This window comes from Macaca thibetana, chromosome 14 (genome assembly GCF_024542745.1).
Source record: "Macaca thibetana thibetana isolate TM-01 chromosome 14, ASM2454274v1, whole genome shotgun sequence".
Classification (NCBI taxonomy): Eukaryota; Metazoa; Chordata; class Mammalia; order Primates; family Cercopithecidae; genus Macaca; species Macaca thibetana.
The window spans coordinates 56,893,163-56,913,143 of NC_065591.1; the positions used below are offsets into that span (position 1 = coordinate 56,893,163).

At 42.5% G+C, this 19,981-nt stretch overlaps 2 protein-coding genes across 10 annotated transcripts in view; one reads left to right on the forward strand and one right to left on the reverse strand.

Annotated features, from left to right (window-relative positions):
• The window catches only part of RPL27A (ribosomal protein L27a), a 1,008,958-nt gene that overhangs the window by 74,617 nt on the left and 914,360 nt on the right, over window positions 1-19,981 (reverse strand). The gene's annotated exons all lie outside the window — the stretch shown is intronic.
• STK33 (serine/threonine kinase 33) overlaps window positions 17,891-19,981 on the forward strand; it is a 218,110-nt gene continuing 216,019 nt past the window's right edge. For 3 of the 4 annotated variants that reach the window (XM_050756204.1, XM_050756206.1, XM_050756207.1), the window contains exon 1: window positions 18,140-18,387. The gene's annotated coding sequence lies outside the window, so the exon portion shown is untranslated. Of the gene's footprint in view, window positions 18,050-18,139; window positions 18,388-19,981 lie in introns of those variants that run through there. The other variant, XM_050756205.1, reaches the window with a different exon arrangement.

The window sequence follows — 19,981 nt, forward strand, 5'->3', positions numbered from 1 at the left end:
GTTTTGCTTTTTGAGATGGAGTCTCACCCTGTCGCCAGGCTGGAGTGCAGTGGCGCGATCTCGGCTCACTGCAACCTCCGCCTCCCAGGTTCAAGCGATCCTCCTGCCTCAGCCTCCCAAGTAGCTGGGACTACAGGTGCACACCACCACGGCCAGCTAATTTTTTTGTATTTTTAGTAGAGGCGGGGTTTCACCATGTTGGCCAGGATGGTCTCGATCTCTTGACCTCCTGATCCGCCCACCTCAGCCTCCTAAAGTGCTGGAATTACAGGCGTGAGCCACCGCGCCCAGCCTGCTTCTTATTTTTATTATTTTTAGTTTTCTTTAGAGACAAGGTCTTGCTGTGTTGCCCAGACTGGTCTCAAACTCCTGGGCTCAAGTTTTCCTCCCACCTCAGCCTCCTAAGTAGCTGAGACTACAGGGACGTGCCACCATGTCTCTGCTTCTTACTGTGTTAACACAACCTGTTTCTCAAAACACAGGCAACAGTTCTGAGGTGGAGTTAGGGAAAAGGCATCATGTGAATGCCTAACACTTCCAAGCGCTAAACACTTCAAGAATGTCCTTTATATAGTGATGGTCCCCAGTTACATATCCTTAGCTGTCCTCTCTGCTTTCTCCACGCTAGTGGTTTCTAGCCATTTTTGGGGGGTCAAGGGCATTGTTATGAATATTTGTCATTCAATTAGGCTGCATAAAGTCTGAACCCCTTTCCTGTCTTTGGTGAATTTCCTGCCTCAGGAGTCTTGGGAGACACAGCTCATTCTTCCCTGCAGAAGCTAAATATACTAGAATCTTGATTTCCCAGCATCCGTTGAAGTCAGGTTACAGACCTAGTGGTAGCGATTTAAAAAAAAAAAAAAAAAAAAAAAAAAAAAAAAGCCCAGAGCTTCCTTTCTGGTGACAGTGTTGGCTGTGGGCAGGTGGGGTTTCCATGGCGGCAGTAGCAGCAGCAGCGGTACAAGGTGAAGCACGTGGGGCTCGATGGCATTGCTAGTTTCTTCAGCAGACCAATTTTGCACATGATTTCAGGAATTGTTCCTGGCTGCACAGCTCTGAGTATAATTCTCTAGCCTTCCTTACAATTCTGTGAAACCACCTAAAAAGCCTTATAATAAATTCATTTTTTCTGCGTACATCAGCCAGAAATGGTTTCTGGTACTTGCAACTCAACACTCTAACTGATGTTTGGTGATAAAAGTCATGGACCCACTCTTCTGAGCTCCAGACTCACCGATCCTGTGGTCTATTGGACAGCTCCCCTTGGATGTCTCAGTGTTACCTGACACACTAGCCACCCCCTTAACAGATTCTTCCTCTTATATCCTCCATCTCAGCAGCCAGGACATGGGAAGAAAACTAGAGGGATGTGGTATCCGAGAAGCCAAGGAAGTTTGTGTTTCAAGGAAGGATAATCATCAGTTTTCATGGTTAAGATGAGACCTGGAAAATTTTCTCTGACCTCTCACCCCTCTCCAGACTGGCCCAAGTACATGAACCGTTTCTCTGCTTACTCTGTGATCTTCCCGCCTCAGCCTCCTGAGTAGCTGAGATACAGGCATGTACCACCACATTGACTTGCCTTACTAATTTTTTTAGTACTAGTCCTTCTCTAGGTTCCAGGGACACAGCCCTTCTACTCCCCACACCTTGGGTTCCATGGCAAGCTGCTAGTCAGGACAGCTCCCTGGAGCAAGTCTTGCTCTCATAGGTAGTGCAGTATTTGACCTCCTCTTCCTCCACACCTGGCCTATGGATTATTTTATCCACTAGGGAGTAGAGGCATAGTATCCAGGATCTAGGAGCTTTTCAAAGGCCTATAAAAATAAGTCCTGGCCAGGCACTGTGGCTCACATCTATAACCCTAGCACTTTGGGAGGCCAAGGTGGGAAGATCGCTTGAGCCTAGGAGTTTGAGACCACCCTGGGCAACATAGCAAGACCCTGTCTCTTAAAAAAAATTAGCCAGATGTGGTGGCACACACCTGTAGTCCCAGCTATTCAGGAGGTTGAAGTGGGAGGATCACTTTGAGCCTTGGGGTTGAGGCTGAAGTGAGCCATGATCGTGCCACTGCACTCCAGCCTGGGTAACAGAGTGAGACCCTGTCTCAAAAAAAAAAAAAAAAAAAAAAAAAGAGAGAAAAGAAAAGAAAAAAAAAGTCCTGGCCGGGTGCAGTGGCTCATGCCTGTAATCCCAGCACTTTGAGGGGCCGAGGCAGGTGGAACACCTGAGGTCAGGAGTTCAAGACCAGCCTGACCAACATGGAGAAACCCTGTCTCTACTAAAAATACAAAATTAGCTGGGCCTGGTGGTGCATGCCTATAATCCCAGCTGCTCGGGAGGCTAAGGCAGGAGAATTGCTTGAACCTGGGAGGCGGAGGTTGCTGTGAGCCGAGATTGCACCACTGCACTGCAGCCTGGGGAACAAGAGCAAAACTCCATCTCAAGAAAAAAAAAAGTCCTGAAACAATATAAAATAAAAGATGGCAAATTATAGATAAATGTCTAATTAAATGTCTATATATCATGTTAAAGCTATAATTGTTAATTTTATAACAATTTTATAAAGCTTCATAAAAATTATATTATACCTGAAAACAATTTGTAAGAGTTTCTCACTTCATAAGAAATTCTATATATACAAGATAATTGCCAAGAAACCTGAGCCCAGTATAAATTAAATGAGTTACTCCTAGCCAAATAATTAAAAAGCCAAATTATAAAAATAATTTCAAAAATTTGCAGTAAAAACTATATTTACCACAGGCTGTAGGTGGAGCTTCATGTTTGATGTAGGGCTTCCTAGAATAAGAATGCCTGTTCTCTGGGAAGAACTCTCATCCATGGGCCTTGGAGTTATGCCCAGGTTGGAGAGGGGGACCCCTTAGAGACAGCTCTGCAATTGTAACAGAGAGTGCTAATTGTTGCCAGTATCTATTGTCTTTTTCTTTTTTCTTTTCTTTTTTTTTTTTGACAAGATCTTGCTCTGTCACCCAGGCTGGAGTGCAGTGGCATGATCATGGCTCACTGCAGCCATGAACTCTTGGGCTTAAGCGATCCTCCTGCCTTGGCTTCCCAAAGTGCTGTGATCATAGGTGTGGGCATCCAGTCTGGGGTGTTTTTTGTTTATTTTTGTTTTGTTTTTTACAGCAGCTGACTCTATATTATAACCAGTATTCCAAAAACAGTGCTTTATTTGCTCACCGGGCTGGGAGGATATTCCTAAGCTTTTTTGGAAATTGATGTACCCTTGGTTTCCAGCTATGTCAGAGATGTAAGACCTGCTGAAGCCAAGCTCCACACTCATGGAGAAAATAAAGATCTGCTTCTTGCTTGTAAACAGGAACACCACAGCCTCGGTCTTGCCCCAGCCTAAGGGCTAAGGCCTGATGCTGGAGGAAGCAGTTGTTTGTATCTAGGGCTCCTCATTTGTTCCAGTGGTTCCCATTTGTGGTATGGCCCACTGACAATGTTGCTTTATATTAAAGATTCTGCCAAGGCAGTGCCTCTGTGACTTTTGAAATTTATTAACTAGGGCCAGGCATGGTGGCTCACACCTGTAATCTTAGCACTTTGGGAGGCTGATGTGGGAGGATCGTTAGAGCCTAAGAGGTTGAGGCTGCAGGGAGGGAGCCACGATTGTCCTACTGTACTACATCCTGGGTGACAGAGCGAGACCCTGTCTCAATGAAGACATAAAAAGTAAATTTTATTAATTAGCTTAATAAAGCATTCATCCTCTCTCTCCTACATAAACTGAATCTCTGGTAACCAAATAATTTACGAGGGAAAGTTTCTCTTTTAAAAAGTTTTCACAGTAATTGAAGAGGGACTGATAGATTTAAAATATCACCATTTTTTTAGCCCTCAATGAATGAATGAATCTAGGCAATGATCATCTATGGCTGCTCACATCACCAAAAAAGAGACGATCAGACATTGTATGTCTCCTGATTGAAGAACACAACATCATCTATAAAGAATTTATAAACAAATAGAATCCGAACCTAAACAAGTCTCTACATCTACGAATTTACAGATTAATTTCCAATTGACAGGAAATGAAGAAAATAGAGGAACACCTTAAATGACTTCACAAGGATCCACTCAGCAAAATCCAGTTTCCGAGGACGACAGAAGAAACAACTTGGTTTACATTACAAAGGGAAAAAAGGGAGATGGAGGGGAAACCTTAAAGAGCCTTAAAAAGCATATAAACCAATTGCAATATATAGAATTTATTTGCGTCTTGGTTTAAACACACTAAAAATATCATGAGACAATTGAGAACATTTGAAGAGATGATGGCTGAGAACTGTCAGAAGTGATGAATGACATGAATTCATAGCTATAAGATGTTGAACAAAATACACTTGAAAAATAAAAAGAAACTTGAAACATATTGCAATGAAACTGTAGAACACCCACGACAGGGAAGATCCTACCAACAGCAGAGGGGAAGATGTAAATGTTACCTTCCAATGGTTCTAGCACTCTTCTCCTTCTGAGTGCATGGGAAGATTGCACTACTGCACACCACTTATTTCAGGTGTATTTATGAGACTTGAATTGGCCAATGAGAGTAGCAGTGATGTAGGTCATTGCTATGTTGAATAGAACCAGTGCTTGATTCTCTGTTTATTTTCTCTCTTCCCTTACTGAGGTGACTCAGAAAGCATGCACTGATATGAAGATGCTTATGTCTGAACCAGTCTGGTGTGCTGTGCTAATACACGGATAACATATGCTTTGCAATATTTTCCATATCTGCAGCAAATTTTGCATGAATGAGGACTTTTGTTGTAAGTCAGTGAGAATTGTGTGTTATTCATTACTGCAGAATAAGCTGGCCTATAGTACAAAGAAGCTTGGGTTTCCTTGGGGAAAAAAATCAATAACGAAACACTAAGATCCAAGGCACTGGCCTAGCAAGCAGGTAGCAAGGAAACTGATATTAGTGACTAGAAGGATAGTGATTCATGTTATGCAGTGGAAAAACATTTGGTAAAACTATAGTCTGAGATAACTTGGGAGGCACATCACGTACTTAATGAATTTCAACAGAGGGGAAGAGATTGGAAAACAACATTGGTAGCCTACATTGGTTGATATTCTGTTTATCAAGCTATTTCAAGAAAGACATGAGTTCAGAAAAGAATTGCCCTGTTTTTAAGGAGTGAAAGAAAATACATAGTATACAAAAATCCAAGGACTTAGGTTTTTGAAGAGGTAATTGCTTCTTGACACTGAAGACTAAGATAAAATTTAGAGTTGAAAGCCCACGAAAATTCAGCCTTGAGGTAAGGATCATATTAAAAATATTGGCATAATATTCATTGTTAAAACCTTTGAATGGATCAAGGTACTTCAGGGAAAATAACAAATTAAGAATATAGTGTGCAGTAAAATCTTTTAGCTGGATAACATTCAGGGAAAAAATTCTAAGGACGTAGCTTTTCCACCAAAGCCTGTGTGGAGGGAGGAGAAGGAGAGGGATAGAGAGAGACAGAGAGAGAGAGAGAGAGAGAGAGGGCGCAAGGCATGGGCATGTGAACTCCCCTTATCTTTGGCTTTGCTTTCTATGATTTCAGTTGCCTGTGGTCAATGGCAGTCTGAAAATATTAAATAGAAAATTCCAGAATTAAACAATTCATGAGGTTTAAATTGCACACTATTCTGAGTAGTATGATGAGATCTCTTACCCCCACTCCATCCCACCCTGTCCTGCCAGGGACATGAATCATCACTTTTGTCTGGTGTATCCACTATATATACTACCCACCCTTAGTCACTTAGTAGCCTTCTCAGTTATTAGCTCAACAGATCATAAGAAGAAGGGTAAGTACAGTACAGTAAGATTTTTGAGAGAGAGACCACATTCACATAACTTGTATTACAGTAGATTGTTATACTTTTTCTATTTTATTATTAGTTATTGTTAGTTTCTAGCTGTGCCTAATTTGTATATTAAACTTCATCATAGGTATGTTGGGAAACAACAGTATATAGTATGTTGGGTTCAGAACCATCCATAGTTCAGGCATCCACTGAAGATCTTGGCACATATCCCCTGTGAATAGGGTAGAATTACTGTAGTTCTCAAAAATAATTGTGGGTATAGCTTTCAGCCAGTGATGCTGCCTGCATTTAAATAGATAGACACATAATGAGGTGTGTTTGTTTGTTTGTTTGATTTGAGATGGAGTCTTGCTCTGTGGCCTAGGCTGTAGTACAGTGGCAAGCTCTCAGTTCACTGCAGCCTCTGCCTCCTGGGCTCAAGCAGTTCTCCTGCCTCATCCTCCTGAGTAGCTGGGATTACAGGTGCCCGCCACCATGCCTGGCTAATTTTTGTATTTTTAGTAGAGATGGGTTTTCACCATGTTGGCCAGGTTGCTCTCAAACTCCTGACCTCAGGTGATCCGCCTGAGGTCTCCCAAAGTGCTGGGATTACAGGTGTGAGCCACCGTGCCCGGCCTATGATGAGGTTTTTAGAGTGTTTTACTGCCAGGGGAATTATGAGCCTAGACTAACAGAAAACAATAACTGTTGAAGACATTAAATGGCTCTTGGGCTTTCAATCATCTATGATAGAGAATGCCCAGGCTCTTAACACGCCTAAGAGTTGAGAAGGCTGCTCAATCCCCAAAGAAGTTTATGCCGCAAGCCCCACATCAGCAGGGACACTAAAACGGGTAGAACCTCTTAGAGGGCAGAACCAAGGGATAAGGAGAACAACAGACAAGGGAGCTACTTCCAGGGACCTGAATCAGAAAATAATGAATAATTCCCGAACAGACTAGGAAGCCCTCAAAATATTTGCCCAGTTGGATTTCAGAATTGCCATAGCCAATGACTCCTGTTTGCCTCCCATTCTTCCCCTTTCCTACATGGAATGTCTTTTTTTGTTCTATAATCTACCTTTCAAAATCTTTACTCATCTTTTAAAAGTCACGTCATTTGTCACCAACTCTAGAATTTCTCCCTGTTATTCTGGAGAACACAACTCTCTCTTATCCTTCTCTTGCTCTGCTACAGGGACACCTGGGAGTCTCCTGTCCCTGCCCCCACACCCCCAGAGAGTCATAGATATGGAAGAAGCACCAAACCCCTAGTCATCCTCGACTCTTTTCCCTCTGCCTGGAAGGCTCTACCGCCAAAACTTCTTAAGGTTGGGGTTGGCCCCAATCACCCTTTAGATCTTAGCTTACACCCCTCCTCAGAGAGCTTTTCCGAACCACACAATCTGAAGCAGACCCAGGCATTCTCTCTCACATTCCTGTTTTATTGTCATCATAGCACTTACTATGATGTATGTTTATCTTTTTCTATTTGTCATCATAGCACTTACTATGATGTATGTTTATCTTTTTCCTCGTCTTGTGTTCTTGCTCACTGTCCGAGTCACAGAGGGTGTAAGCTTCCCTGACAGCAGAAATCTTGCTCGGATCCTGGAACAGTGCCTGTAGTTGCTCAAGTATCACTTGAATGTATAACTCCGGTCTCCGTCAGCCCACTCCCCATTTCACTAGGAACATAAGTCTTAAGAAGACTTGTCCAAGGTTCCTCATGAGTCATTGGTGGTGTCCGGACTAGAACTCAGGCTTGCGACTCAGGTATCTATCGGATCTTTCAAAATGTCTAGGGCTGAAATAGTTCCTGGACGCCAGACAACTGGCAGAGTGAGAGAGGTCCAAGGTTCATTCCCCGTGTTGCAGTGTGCTGGAAGCCCCATAGGTGGCGCCAGTGGCACTCATTTAGCTCCAGGAAACGTCAGAAAACTTGTTAACGGTTAACCCCTAGGGGGAAATTTTGATGAGGAGCAGGATAGTTGCATAGTCTTAAATTGTCTCTCCATTGACTGCTCACTGTTGTGCAGGAAAAGTTGTGAGGGAGGAAAAAATATACAGCAATTGGAGTACTACACAGTGGAGAAATCAGATACGATTTTGATTGTGTGCTCAAAATAACATCACCAAAAAGGGGCAGGTGGACATACTGTTCACCCAGATGTAATGCGGTGAGAAGGACACGATGTCACCCATGATACAGGATTGCTGCCAAGGATGCAGAACCTGAATCTCGTCACAGAGAAACATCAGGCAAACCCAAAATGAAAGACGTTATATCAAGTAAAGGCAGGGGATAGGGGACTGGATTCTTTAAAAATGTCCCTGTCATTAAAGACAAAGAAAAGCTAGGAAAATGTTCAGGTTCAAGGAGGCTAAAGAGACGTGACAGCTAAATGCAATTCCTGACCCTATATTGGGTCCTGTAGTGGAGTGAGGAAAATGTAATAGAGAGGACATTCTTGAGTCAACTGAAAAAATGGGATATAGAGGGTAGATGAAATAATTGTATCAATGTTAAATGTACTAAAGTTGATAACTGAACTGTGGTTATATAACTGAATATTCTCATTTTTAGAAAATATGCACTGGAGTATTTAGAAGTCAAAGGGCTTAGTGTATGTAACTCACCCACAAATAGTACAGAACAAAACTGTAGATGTGTATCTTTTTTTAATTAAACACACACACACACACACAGAGCGCTATAAAAAAAGCAAATGGTGTAACATCTTCTTCTTTTTTTTTTTTTTTGAGAAGGAGTCTTGCTCTGTGGCCAGGCTGGAGTGCAGTAGTGTGATCTTGGCTCACTGCAACCTCCGCCTCCCGGGTTCAAGCGATTCTTCTGCCTCAGCCTCCTGAGTACCTGGGACTACAGGCACGCACCACCACACCCAGCTAATTTTTAGTAGACACAGGGTTTCACCATGTTAGCCAGGATGGTCTCAATCTCTTGACCTTGTGATCCGCCCACCTCGGCCTCCCAAAGTGTTGGGATTACAGGCGTGAGCCACCATGCCCAGCTGGTGTAAAATCTTAATAGGTGAATCTGGGTGAATGACATATGGGGCCAGACACGGTGGCTCACATTTTTTTTTTCTTTTAAAATTATTGATTCAAATATATTGAGGGGATACAAGTGCAGGTTTCTTACATGCATGTATTGTGTGGTGCTGAAGTCTGGGCTTTTGGTGTATCCATCACCTGAATAGTAAATATTGCACCCAATAGGTTTTTCAACCCTCAACCCCTCCCACCTTTTGTATTCCCTAGTATCTATTATTTCACTCAACATGTCCATGTGTACACATGTTTAGCTCCCACCTGGGTGGCTCACACTTTTAATCCCACAGCTTTGGGAGGCCAAGGTGGGAGGCTCACTCTAGCCCAGGAGTTTGAGACCAGCATGGGCAACAAAGCAGGACTCCATGCTTGAACCCAGGAGGTTGAGTCTACAGTGAGCCATGATCATGCCATTGTACTCCAGCCTGGACGACAAAGCAAGATTCTCTATTAAAAACAAAAAACAAAAAACAAAAAAACAGGCTGGGCGTGGTGGCTCACACCTGTAATCCCAGCACTTTGGGAGGCCGAGGAGGGCAAATCATGAAGTCAGGAGTTTGAGACCAGCCTGGCCATCATGGTGAACTCCCGTCTCTACTAAAAATACAAAAAATTGGCTGGGCATAGTGGCGGGCGCATGTAGTCCCAGCTACTCGGGAGGCTGAGGCAGAAGAATCACTCGAACCTGGGAGGCAGAGGTTGCAGTGAGCAGAGATTGTGCCACTGCACTCCAGCCTGGATGACAGAGTGAGACTCCGTCTCAAAACAAAACAAAACAAAAAGATATATGGGCATTTTTAAAAACTATTTTAATTTTCATAACTTTTCTATAAAAGTTTGAAGTTATTTCCAAACAAAAATTTAAGAAGAAAAAAAGAATTAAATGATAGTGATCCCAGGTAGCTCCTCTGCCCACCCCTCTTTCTGTTGCACAATTCAGAGTCTGTGTCCTGCCTCATTAGAGTGTGTCTTCTGCTGTCTCCTTTGCTTCCATCATTTCTCTTCTGATAGGACTGTGTTTGGCTTAGAGGCCTAGGCTGGAGGGGAGGAGCCACTTTTGTCTATGGCTGGAAAATGCCACTGAAGCTTTCGTAAGAGGATGTGCAGAGGCACTGGAGGCCTCTGAGTCCAGACTTCACCTCTACTCTGCCCTCAAGGAACTAAGGCCACTGGAAGCAGTCAGGCTCCAGCTGGGTTTCCCCGACCATTCTGAACAGGCATCTGGTATCTGAGGGGACTCAGCAGGACTGGGTGTGTTAAGAGCCTTGGCAGTATGGGGACAGGAAGGGCTTCGCTATCTTTTCCCTCTGCTTACAGTTTCTTGGAGGTGGCACAATCCATCTTCTTTCAAGAGCCCAGGCAGGCCAGACACCCAGAAACCTCAGGAGTCCTTCCAGTCTTCCTATGATGTACTTTGCATTAAATTATCAACATTGGATATCAGTGACAGGGTGGTAGAAAGTGTGCCCCAGATCTGACCCTGCATTCTTTCCTGGGATGACTTCTGGTGGCTTTCCCTCTGTGTCCATATCCTTCACATGTGGGTAAAAGGGACTTTGTCCATCCATTCCCATGCTTGAGCCTGGCTGGGCTTGCCCCTCACTCAGCTCTTCTCACAGGACAAGAAGATCAATCTCTGCAGTCACCTGGTGGAAAACTGGTGAGGGTCTAGACTAAGGCTCCAGCTCCCTTTACTCACGTGTTAGCAAAGCAGAAAAAAATTACTCCCTTTTATCTGTGCTCAGTAAACGAAGTTCTTGACCATGAAATTCCGTAGACAGAGCCAAACAATGTTTCGATGAATGAATCAAACTTCCAAGTGAATGGTGTTTTTATCATGAGATAATCGCAAGACTATTAGCTTTAGTTACGCTCTTGGCCAACTTTGTTTCCGGGAACCTTAAAGGCTGTTTAAGGCTGACTTGCACTCATAGCATGTTACAGGTAAGGGAGGCAGTGATGCCAAATGGTCAGGAGCACAGCCCCTGGAACAGACAGCCCGGATGGGACTCACACATACTAGCCATGTGGTGTTGGACAAGTTGATCCTGCAGACTGTACTTCTGTTTCTTCATCAGTACCTTCCTCATGGAGTTATTGTAAGAATTACATTAAAATACATAAAGCATTTGGGACAGTGCCTAGGCACAGAATTAGTGATATTATTAGGTGGGTTAGTAGTACCTAGTATTTTATTAAAACTAAGGCACATAAATGTAGGTACTTTCTTGGTTCTTCAGGAAAGTGTCAACAAAAGGTTTTTATGCCACAATATCAGGACTGCTACCTGGCTAACAGCAATAGTAATATGTAATCAGAGGCAACCCGATTTCCAAGAAGTTAAAAAGTGAAAAAAAATGTGGTTTTAGAATCTGTAAAATATGAAGCATTATTTAGTTTTTACTTTTTAAATTAAGATGTCACTAATATATTATACAATTCATCTTTATTTTTTATTTATTTTTTATTTTTAGAGAGAGACAAGGTCTTGCTCGGTTGCTCAGGCTGGAGTGCAGTGGTGCGATCATAGCTCACTGCAGCCTCAAACTCCTGAGCTCAAATGATCCTCCCACCTCAGCCTCTCAGGTAGCTGGGCCTACAGATGCACACCATCATCTGCATGTGCATCAGCTAATTTTAAATGTTTTTTTGTAGAGATAGTGTCTTGCTCTGTTGCCCAGGCTGGTCTGAAACTCCTGGCCTCAAGCGATCCTCCCACCTCGATCTCCCAAAGCTCTGGGATTACAGGTGTGAGCCATTGCACCTGACCAGAATTTACCTTTTTAAAGAGCACGGTTCAGTGGCTTTTAGAATATTACAAGGTGAACAGCCATCAACACGGTCTGATTTTAAAATATTTTCATCACCCCAAAAAGAAACTACATAACTGTTAGCAGTCTTCCCCAATTCCCCATTTTCCCTGTCCTGGCAACTGCTAATTTATTTTCTATATATATAAATTTGCCTATTGTGGACATTTCATATAAATGGAATCATACCATATATGGCCCTTTGTGTCTGGCTTCTTTCATTTAGCGTAATGTTGTCAGGGGCATCCATATTGTAGTATGTGTCAGTACTTCATTTTTTTTATGGTCAAATAACATTCCATTGTATGGATATACTGTCTTTGCTTATTTTATTCATTAATTGTTAGATGTTGGATTGTTTCCTCTTTTTGACTATTATGAATAATGCTGCTGTGAACATTCATGTGTAAGTTTTTGTGTGGACATGTTTTTTATTCTTTTGGTCATATACCTAGGAGTGGACATATAATAATGCTATGTTTAATCATTTAATGAACTGCCATAGTGCTGTGAACATTCATGTATAAGTTTTTGTGTGGACATTTTTTTTTTATTATTTTGGTCATATACCCAGGAGTGATCATATAATAACTCTATGTTTAATCATTTAATGAACTGCCAGAGTGTTTTCCAAAGCAGCTGTACTGTTTTACATTCCCATCAGCAATGTATGAAGGTTCCAATTTCTCCACATCCTCACCAACACTTGTTATTCTCCAGATTTTTTATTATAGCCCTCCTAGTAGGTGTGATGTGATATCTCATTATGGTTTTAATTTTATTTATTTATATTTTTAGAGATGGGAGTCTTGCTATGTTGCCCAGGCTGGACTCCAACTCCTGGGCTTGATCGATCCTTCTGTCTCAGCCTCCCAAGTAGCTGGGCTAGCACATACCAGTATGCCAGCTGGTATCTCATTATGGTTTTGATTTGCATTTCTCTGATGATTAATGTTGCTGAGCATCTTTTCCTGTGCTTATTGGCCATCCATTAGTATACCTTCTTTGGAAAAATGTCTACTCAGATCCTTCGCCCACTTTAACACTGGGTTGTCTTTCTTACTGCTAAACTGTAGGAGTACTTTACAAAATGCAATTGAGATACTAGACCACTAGCAGATATATGACTTGCAAATATTTTCTCCTTTTCTGTGGGTTGTCTTCTAACTCTCTTGATAGTGTTCTTTGAAACACGAAAATTTTAATTTTGATGAAGTTCAATGTATCTGTTTTTTTTTCTTTTGGTTGCTTTTGCTTTAGGTTCTGTATCTAAGAAACCGTTGCCTAATCCAAGGTCACGAAAATTTATACTTATGTTTCTTCTAACAGTTTTACAGTTTTAGCTCTTATATTTAGGTCTTTGACTCACTTTGAGTTAACTTCTATATTTGATGTGAGGTATAGTCTAAATTTACTTCTTTGCATGTGGATATTCAGTTTTCCCAGCACTATTTGTTGAAAAGACTACTCTTTCCCTCATTGAATTGCCTTGGCATCTTTGCCAATTGACCATAGGTAAGTGGGTTTATTTCTGGAATCTCAATTCTACTTCATTGATCTTTATGTCTATTCTTATACCGGTAAGACCCAGCCTTTTTTTTTTTTCTTGCCCTGTCTTACAGTGCTGAATGATCTAGTCTTGATGACTGTAGCTTTGTAGTAAGTTTTGAAATCAGGAAGTGTGACTCTTCCAACTTTGCTTCTATTTTTAAGATTGTTTTGCCTGTTCTGGGTCCCTTTCATTTCTATATAAATTTTAAGATCAGATTGTTAATTTCTGCAAAAAAGACCACTGAAAATTTGATAAGGATTGTAATGAACTTGTGGATCAGTTTGGGGAGCACTGCTGTCTTAACAATATAAGTCTTCCAATCCATGAACATTTGGCGTGCACCAACTTGAACTCTAATTATTATCTACAAAAAAAGCTAGTTTAGATATCCAAAATTGATGAGACACACTGAGTTAATTGCCAAATGTTTATTTCATTTTTGAGCTATATGGATAAGGTATAGTTTTATTTTGTCAAAGTAGGGGAAGAGAACAAATGGAAAGACATATAAATTCATAGAGCCTATCAGTAATCAGAGAAAGATCTCAATAGGAAAAAGTTACACTTTGTATTATATACTTCTCAAAGATATGTTCCCATTTAAGAAATCTTGCCAGGAACGGTGGCTCACACCTGTAATCCCAGCACTTTGGGAGGCAGAGGTGGGTGGATTGCATGACTTCAGGCATTCAAGACCAGCCTGGGCAACAAGAAGAAACCCTGTCTCTATAGAAAATACAAACATTAGCCAAACGTGGTGGTGCATGACTGTGGTCCCAGCTACTTGGGAGACTGAGGTGGGAGGATTGCTTGAGCCCAGGAGGTTGAGGCCGTAGTGAGCTGAGATCGTGCCACTGCACTCTAGCCTGGGTGACAGAGTGAGACCCTGTCTCAAAGAAAAGAAAGAGAAAGAGAAAGAAAGAAAGAGAGAGAGAGAGAGAGAGAGGGAGGGAGAGAGGGAAGGAAGGGAGAAATCTTAATATAACACGTAATAATCTAAGCATCTCTTAATTTGTTTTATGGAACGAAAAAATTATAGGGGTTTTTTTCTTATATAGAGTCTCTTAAAATTTTTTGAATAGCAGAGATAACCTTATTACATGTATAAATCCACTGCTTCTTGACTTAAGAAAACTGAAAACCTCCACTCACCCCACAAATTCTGGTATTTTTACAACAGGGTCAGCAAACCCACGGACAAACTGTGCTAATTGCTTCTGTGTTTTGTTTTATTGACAAACTTCAATTCTGGCTTCTCTTCCTTAAATGTCAAGCAGTTTGATATTGCATTGTAACAATAACGTTACCATAGAGTGTTTAAGTAAATAACATATAAATAACACTTGTTGCTAGTGGTGACATTAATAATTACAGGAATAGAATGAGAGCAGACTGTTGTGTAGTAATGACCCCTAGAATAGACTGAGTTCCTTGGCAGTGTTAAGAATTTGTCATGTTAGTGGTCAAGGTGTTGCAATCCATTATCTCACTGAGAATTGATGACTTCAGCTATGGTTACTAGCCCTAATATTTAATGCAGCTGCCTTGAGCGACTTGAATGCTTAAAAAAATGGTCTAAGGCATTATGTCAAGAGTTACCCAAGGAAACTGAGGATCTTCGTGTATATATTTTAGGGAATCAAGTACATTTTACTTTCTTGTATAGTTCCTCTGGTTCCTCTCTATAAATAATAGTGACATTTGCACACTGGAAATGAATATTTGTCTATTTGTCAGTCTATCTATCCACCTATTTACCTATCCATCTATGTCTTACCATGTTCAACAAAGTCTCTTTCCTTCAACCCTCCCCTCCCTTTCTTTCCTCTCCCCTCCCCCTCCCTCCTTCCTTCCCTTCCTTCTTCCTTCTTCCCTCCCTTCCTTTCTTCTATTAAATTTTTTATTTATTAATTCCATAATGTTTACTAACTAGCTACTAAGTTCCAGGCACTGTTCCCAGGCACTAGGAACAAGCAATAAATAAAGAGGCCAGGTCCATGCTGTCTTAGAACTTAGCTTCTGGTGAGGAAACAAAGAAAATAAGCAGCTTGTTTTAGATGGTGTTAAGTGCTCTAAGACAACAAAGCAGGGTGATGTGATAGACTGTGGTGTGGGGCTATTTTAGGTAGGAAGATCAAGGAAGGCTTCTCTGAGGAGGTGGCAAGTGAGCTGAGATCTGAATGATAAGGAACCAGGCTTGAGGAGCTACAGAGGCAGAGCCTTACAGAAAGAGGAAACAGCTAGTACAAATATTTGAAGCAGTTTAAAATAATAGTCAACACAACAAAAACATACAAAAAGATAAAAGTAGGAATGAGGGGAAATGAAAGAGAACAGGAGAAAGTTGTGATGCAGATATGCAAACTGTAGTTTGACAAAGTTATTAAAATTGAGTTGCAAATTTGGGTGCTGTCTTCCTAGAAGTCAAGGTGAAAGGGAAATGTGATCAATCTCATGGTCTGCTTTCTTTATAAAGAAAAGTCATGTCAGTGTCTCTAGGGAAAGTATTGTTTTCTGGCACTCAGGATTGAAATATATTTCTTGCATTGACCCTCTTAAACAGGGCATATAGGTGATTACATTAGTGTGGTAGGCCCCTCCTCCCAACTCCAAAGACTTGGAAATACTATGTGGAATTCAAAGGCAGGAATACAATTCATTTCAGAAAATACCATGACTAGGAATAGAAAGCTGTCAGAACTCTTTTGGTCTCTTCTCTCTGTATATCTTTTTCAACCTTCCTGTTCGTTTCTCATTTTCCCCGCAGCCTAGTTTTCTGCATTTCTTTTGGCCACATGGCGGAAAAGTATGTCTGTTGACAGCCTCTGATTTTCTATTTTAAAGATGTTTCTATGTTTCCACATTAGCTTCCTAGAGAAAGACTGAAATCTCTCCATCCTAATTCCAAATTCCTGGGAGAGAGGGATATGATTGCCTTATCTTGAGTCAGGTCCCTACTATTGGAGCAATCAACTGTAGCCAGGTGGCCTGGTTACCTTGTCTGAGGATCCAGGGCTAGTTTCCAGAAAAAGACATCTGGTTATACTGCTGTTTTTAAAATGCAACTTGCATTGAAGGTCAAGAAACCATCAGTGGGTAGACACTAGTCTTCAAAAGAGATTAAAAGTATCAGGGTGCATAGCATGTGATGCAGGTAATGTTTTATAAAACTTGTTTCAGCTATTAAATATATGAATACATGTGTATTGAGTGATAATGTAAAACATATTTATTTTGATGGATTGTGCTCAAAAAAGTTTGAAAAGCTCTGGACTAGACAAGCTGGTAGGATTCTGCTATAGAGATGTAATAAACAACATTCTTCAAGTAATCCCTCTAGTAAATGTAGAGGTATGAATATTTTTTAAACAGCATCTCTTAATATAAGCAAATGGCATAGTGCTAAACATGACTTGGTGCAGGCAATGTTGCAATGGTGAAGACGAAGTGGTACAAACATACAGTTTTTTGATGGTCTGGTTTAATCCAGGGCAAAACATAGTCCAGTGGTTGTTTTTGCTTTTAGAGTCAGGGCTGGCTATCACCCAGGCTGGAACCTGTCAATATGTTACCATATATACAAAGGGCACTTTACAGATGTGATTAATGCCCTTAAGATGGGGGAGGCTATCCTAGGAGATCTTTTTTAATCTCCTAGAGGCTAGTACCTAGTAGTACGTCATTATATGGTAGGTTTCTTGCAGCCCTTTGGTGGCCAGGTAGTTCTGAATTTCGTAGAGACGGGGGTCTCCCAGTGTTACCCAGGCTGGTCTTGAAGTTCTGGGTTCTAGCAATCCTCCTGCCTTGGCCTCCCAAAGTACTGAGATTATCGGTGTGATCCACTGCGCCCGGCCTAGTCCAGTGGTTTGAAGTTTGAAGTTTGAAGTTACCAGTCACCCATTATGACCATTTTGAGTTTTTTGATGAAAAGGACTGGATGAACTAGTTGCCAAATGTACCCTCCCCGCAAGCAATACAATGAATCCACCTGCCGTGGTATCAAGTTACTTGCTACCAATCAGTCTAATTTTAGAAAACATCTGCCTCAAATAACTAGGCTAGTATTAGGAGAGTTGAATTTCTTTCCCACAGCTGCTAAAGAGTAGGACCTAGGACCACAGAAGCCATTCCTAGTTCAGGCCAATAAATGCATTAGCATACAGCTGGACCCTCTGTTGCATGGGGCAGGCATTCAGATGGTTCTTATAGGTTTGTAGCTAAAACATATCCCTGAGAATTGTCATTTGATCTGTCAGTCTTCTCAGCCCCTGCCTGGGGACAAACACCCTCCCCCCAGCATTTTCCCGTCTTTTTAGGCCAGCTTCCCACCCACTGCAGTTCAAGGCTTGCAGCCCTAGCTCCAACGGGCTGGGGGTTGAGGGCTTGACCCCGAGCGAGAAGAGTGGCCTGAGCATCAATCACCTCAGTACTGTGATATTCCTACTACAAAGCTTTATTTTACGTAACATATGGCTGCTCCTCTGTGCCCCAGACGGGATATTAGGTCCGTTTCTAAGAGGAGCTGCCCTTGGGCGCGCCTGGGGCTGCACTCGGGGCACGTGGACGCCGTTGTGCAGCCGGCACCTCTGGGCCAGCCCCGCGGCTTGGAGAAGGGGCTTTGCACCCGCCGCCGCTCTTTGTCCCCGCGCGGCCCCCGTCCATCGGCCTGCGGCTGTTCTGCGGGCCGAAAAGTTTCTCCCGGTGCAGAATTCTGGGCTCAGCGACAGCCTGCGCCAAGTGTGCGCACCTGTAGGAGACCCGCCCGTCCGCCGGCCGCGGTGAGTGGTCCCTGGAGTCACAGCTCAGGGCGGGCCCGCGGGATGGGGCGGGTGGCCCGGGGCGCAGCCGGCCCAGGCCGTTGCTATGGCAACGTAGTGGGCAAACGGGCCTCTGGGTCTCTCGCTGCCGGTCGGCTGGCGACCCCCCAGCGGAGGGACCGGGCTGAACCCGCGGACCCCTCCGAGTGTCTCCCGGGACCCAGCCGTTGGGACCCCATTTCCCCCGGGTCCGGTATTTGGGGTGGTCTCTGTCTGCCCCGGTTCATCTCCACCGTCTCACCTCCACCCCATCTTGGGACGTGAAACTTTTTGAAAGTATAAAGCGAACTTACTGTAGGGTAAGTGTGTGCGAAACATCCTTAGAACTTCTGAAGTTGTGTTTCTTTCTTTTTTTAAATCTCCTAGAGCCTGGTACCTAGTAGGACCTCATTATATGGTAGGTTTCTTGTTGCCCTTAAGATAGTCTGTTACACCTAGAGGATGCACATAGGAGATGATAGGATGACATAAAGCAGCCCCGTACTGGCTGTGTGGACAGGTAATTTAAGCACTCTCCCTCAGCTTCCTAAATGTAGACTATAATTTCTCATAAGGTCGTGGGTTTCAGTGAACCTATATGTGAAGCTCTTTTGTGAACCGTACATGTAAAAAGCACTTGAGCATTAGTTGTAAGGGATATTTGCATGCTAAAAGTGGTCTGGTGCTCCCCGTCCCATATCACCAGCTAAGGAGGACCTTCTTTTTTGACCACCAAATGACTCCAATATCCAACCAGAAAATAGGATGGTCCTGCCTTGGAAGAGGGCTCTGTGAATGGAAAGGAACATCAGCAAGTTTTGAACCTAAACTCTTTCCTTGTTCTCCAGGCCCATGCCTTTAGACTGTGATGGATATGCAGATATATCGCACATTTAAATTTTTAGCTCGTGTAAATCTCAGTTGCACTCTCAATGAGTCATACCAACCTCTATCTAGTTTGCAAATCAGAAATCTTGGCCTCATCCTTGATACCTCGTACTTTCTTCCTTTCCATATCTAAACAATCGTCAAGTTCTATTCATTTTATCTATCTTCAAACCAAATCTCAAATCTATCTGAGTATCTGTGTCTCTGCTACTATCACCCTAGACCAGTCTACCATTATCTGTTGTCCAGTAGTAGCCTCTTAACTAATCTAAAGGTATTTACCCTTTCCTTTCAATATTCCTATCCATTCTTTGCCCTGCAGCAGCAGTAGTGTTTTAACAACTAAAGTTTGATTATGCTACCTCCCCCCCTCCTCTAGCTCAAAATCCATCATGGCTTCTGGTTATTCTTAGGATGAAGACAAAACTCTTAATGTGGCCTAGAAGTTGGGTGACCATGTCCATGACCATTCAGACCAAGATATTTTTTGAGAGTAATAGAAAGTACCAGCCTGACCAACATGGTGAAACCCTGTCTCTACTAAAAAATACAAAAATTAGCTGGGTATGGTGGTGCATGCCTGTAATCCCAGCTTCCCAGGAGGCTGAGGCAGGTCTGAGAATCGCTTGAACCCAGGAGGCAGAGGTTGCAGTGAGCCGAGATCATGCCACTGCACTCCAGCTTGGGCAACAGAGTGAGACTTTGTCTCAAAAAAAAAAAAAAAAGTTATTATTTATACTAGGACAAAAGGTCTAACCTGGGTCTCTGTCAGGCAAACTGAGGCAAATGGTTATTCTACATTGGCTTCTTTTCAGACTTTTGTGCCATTTTCCCTCCTACACAGGGCTGTTGCATATGATAGTCTCCCTGCCAGATGTGCTCTTCCTTCTTCTCTTCTAACTCTTATTCACATCTCAGATCAAATATTTCCTCAGGAAAACTGCTTCTGACTGTCTAGGACAAACCTGCTTAACATAGGTTCTTCTGACACCAGTGATTTCTCCTTAGTAGCACTTAACCACAATC